The sequence below is a fragment of the Hipposideros armiger genome, unplaced genomic scaffold, assembly GCF_001890085.2.
Source record: "Hipposideros armiger isolate ML-2016 unplaced genomic scaffold, ASM189008v1 scaffold_10, whole genome shotgun sequence".
NCBI classification, from domain to species: Eukaryota; Metazoa; Chordata; class Mammalia; order Chiroptera; family Hipposideridae; genus Hipposideros; species Hipposideros armiger.
The window spans coordinates 2,328,333-2,331,961 of record NW_017731360.1 but is presented as its reverse complement, the minus strand read 5'-3'; the positions used below and the strand labels follow the sequence as shown (position 1 = coordinate 2,331,961).

The 3,629-nt window shown below is 48.8% G+C and overlaps 1 non-coding gene across 1 annotated transcript; it reads right to left on the bottom strand.

Moving 5' to 3' along the window:
• Positions 1 to 3,338: 3,338 nt before the first annotated feature.
• Positions 3,339 to 3,412, bottom strand: TRNAI-UAU (transfer RNA isoleucine (anticodon UAU)). Its single transcript has one exon. It is a non-coding gene; the product is annotated as a tRNA-Ile (tRNA).
• Between the last annotated feature and the right edge of the window lie 217 nt (positions 3,413 to 3,629).

The window sequence follows — 3,629 nt, the reverse complement described above, 5'->3', positions numbered from 1 at the left end:
CAGATGAGGAAACTGAGGCTCTGAGAAGGTCATGAGGTTAATAAGCAGCAGAGTGACAATACCATAGCCTTGCATTTTGGCCAGAATCTGACAGATCTGGTTTGAATCCCAGCTTTGTCTCTTAGCTTGTAGGGCATCAAGCAAGTTACTTGATCTCAGTTTCCTAATCTGTAGAATGGGATAATATCTACTTGAGCATTCACTGTGAGAATTTGAGGAGATAAGGCACACACTCCACACAGTACATTCCAGGGGTGTAGTGACAGAGCAAACCTTAGCCCTTAGCTGGGACTTGAACCAGGTCCCTTGACTTCAGATCGGTGTGCTTCCTCTGCAGTTCTCTAATATTCTGTCATGCAGCAGCTTCCAAGCAGGTCCCCAAGGATCATTAGCTGGGTTTGGGGGTGCCTTTCCTGACACCCTCACCCAGACATTGGGATAGAATGCAGCCTAATGTGCCTGCGTGTGCAGAGACCAGTACGTGTGTGTGTGTGTGTGTGTGCACGCGCGCCTGCACCTGGCAGTCTGCGCTACTGTCATCCGAGTTCTGCGTGTTCATGTCACTAATGGGAAATCATAGAGTGGCCGGGAAGGGAGTGGCAAAGCCATGCTGAGTATCACAGCCAGAGCCCGCAATGTCTTGCCATTAGAGTTAATGCCAGGTTCATGAATACCAGATGAATGCATTGCCCAGGCCAGCTACTGAGGCTAAAGTGGGCCTGCTTTGTATTGGGAGAGCAATTCCCCACGCCAGGGAGGCTGGGAAAAGGCCCTTTTCCTCTCAAGCCATCTCCACCCACCCTATCTACCCCAGGGTTCCCTGTGGGGTCGCTGAGAGCCATCTGGGCCTTCTGGAGGCTGTTTAAACCAAGAATCCACAGGCACTACACAGGCTGTTTTTCTGGTACCATGCCTGCTTTCACTGCCCCCCTCCTCCTGCCTAATCATAGGAAGGGGCTGGGGGTTGCCTGCAAACCCAGTTCTGGCTTCCTCACAGCCTGGCTGTTCCAGTCCCACCGCTGCAGAAGCTACCGTCTCTATGCAGAAGCTACCACTTGGCGGGGAAGGGTGCTGAATTGGGGCCTGCAGCCAGGCTGGGTGGCCCAGGCAGGTAGAGGGACTCTAGGCTGGAAAAACAGGCTAAAGAACGCCTGCAGCTGTAAAGCTCCCGTGATGCCCACCACTGAAAGCCCAGTTCTATTCTGGAAATAAAGAATGTTTTTGGAAAGTGGATGTTGGAGATGAGGGGTGGGAAGAGAAGCCACATGGCCCACACACCTGCCAGTAGGACATCAGCCAGCAAGGGCCAAGCCCTCCTCACCAGAGACCTCTCTCCAAACACCAGGAAGAGCCTCCACACAAGGGCTTGCTGTCTCACCATCTGCATCACCTCTTGGACTTAAAGTTTGCTTTTCTGGTCATTAAAATGCAAGTAACGCCAAGAATGGAATTCAGGTAAGTCTCAGGTGCTCCTGAAAGGATTAGATTATTTCCTGAAAGCAAGATGGTTTGGGAGAAGCACGTAAGAGCACAAGGCTACCATCCAATGGGGGAACAAATAGGGGCAGTAGGAAAGGGGTGAGGGGGTACATCCGGACCCTGTGGTCCATCCTGTTTCTACTGGCGATGCTCTGAGCTAGGAGGAGACCTGGGTTCTGATTCAGAGATGAGATGCCTCCCAGACGTGTGCAAAACATTGATCTCTTGATATAGGGCCCTTCCCCCTGCTAACTTCCTTTGACCTCACACCTGTAAGGGGCTGGCTTTATAGAAAGTCTTTACTCTCTCTCTTAACCTCTCCATCTGTCCATCCAGCCATGCATTCATCCATTCATAGATTCAATAAATCAATATTGAGTACCTACTATGTGGCAGCATGTGCAGGGGCTGTCAATACAAGGGTGACCTACACACGTGCCTATGGCCCTTGGCCTCATGGCGGCTTCCAGATATGATGGGAGGAGATCCACGCTGACAAGGAGATTTGGGGAAACTCCTGTTGTGGTGAGCCCTATTTTTCCCAGAGGAAGGAGAAGGCCAAGGACAAGGATTCTTTGTCTTTGCCCAATCTGTCACTTCTTCCCGGTCCACCCTTAGCATCAAGCCACACCTGTACAGAGCCAGTCTCAGTTACAGGAAACCTCTCCAGCAATTAACTAGGTGTGTTGAACCAACTTGAGTCCAGACCACTGGAGACCATCAAGTTCAATCTCCCTCCATGCATCTGGGGAAAGTGCAGCCCAGAGAAGAAAAGAGGCTTAGCTAAGGTCACACAGTGTAATCCATTACAGAGTTGGGGTCCAGCAGCTTGCATCACGTGGTGATTTTTTTGTCTCCTCACCCCCCCCCACCGTCCTACCAGAGTCCATCATGAACATCACGATCTTTGTCAGTGGCCTGATACCAAGGCCTGTTCAGAAGTCCCCTCAGCCCCAACCCAGTCCTGGGCAGATGAAGCGTGGAAGGAAATAATCAGTAATATTGACTAGTAAAAAAAAAAAAAAATTGAACAACCATAATCACAATACACAGCTATTTGTTAAACACGACAATGTGCCAGATCTGGGCTGAGTGGTTTATACATATCCTATTAAGTAACACTTCCTTAAATGTGTCTGTGAGGTAGGTCCTATTATGCGCTCATTTCACAGATGCAGCTTAGAGAGATTACAGGATATATAGCTGTTTCCTACCCATAGTTATTATTCACGTTAATTATGATACTGGTTAATGTTTATTAAGCACTTGCTACATGCTAAGCATATGGGTTACTGCTTCACATGGATCTTCTTGCAAGTCTATTAGGTTGATACTATTACCATTCTCACGATAGCGAAGAAACTGCAGGTTCTAGAACTAAGGTTACTGGCCCAGGGTCACACAGCTTGCAAATGGTAAGGAATTAAGATTTATCTGAATCCAAAATCTTCGGCTTCACATTCTTATCCCAGGTTTCATAGGTCGTCCTAAAATGATTTGCAAAACTTGGGGTATCTGAGCAATTTCTTAGAGAAAGAACAAAGAACCTGCACCAGTTTTTAAGAGTGGTCCATGACCCCAAAGGGGGTTGAGGTCCCTGGCACTCTGCATAGAGCTGCTCCTATGGGTTCCTGCAGCAAAGTGGCCACATGCCAAGAATCTTGGAGGGATGTCCCCAACAAGGGAATTGCCAAGCTCTAGCTCAGGCCTATCTGTGGGGCACCAACACCCAGAGGCACCCCACAGATTTTAATCTACCCAACTCAGACATCTGTGTTGGGAAGACAGTTATCCCTCTGCATTCTTTTATTTTTCTTTTCTTTTCTTTTTTTCGTTCTTAAGGAGGGCACAGCTCCCAGTGGCCCATACGGGGATCGAACCGGCAACATTGGTGTTATACGCACCACGCTCTAACCAACTGAGCTAACCGGCCACCCCTCCTCTCTGCATTCTTGATGGCAGCAAGGGGCACTTGATTTTCTGAGCTCGTGTAAGTCCTAACCTAGACACTTGACCCCTGAGACTGCCAATGCCAAGGAGATAGACGATTTAATCAATAGGAAACTATGCCGGGGCTAATGGGTCTGAAAACTCAAGAAGCCAGGCTTCTGCATTGAAGCATTCATAACTTCTCCATCCCAACGACTCAA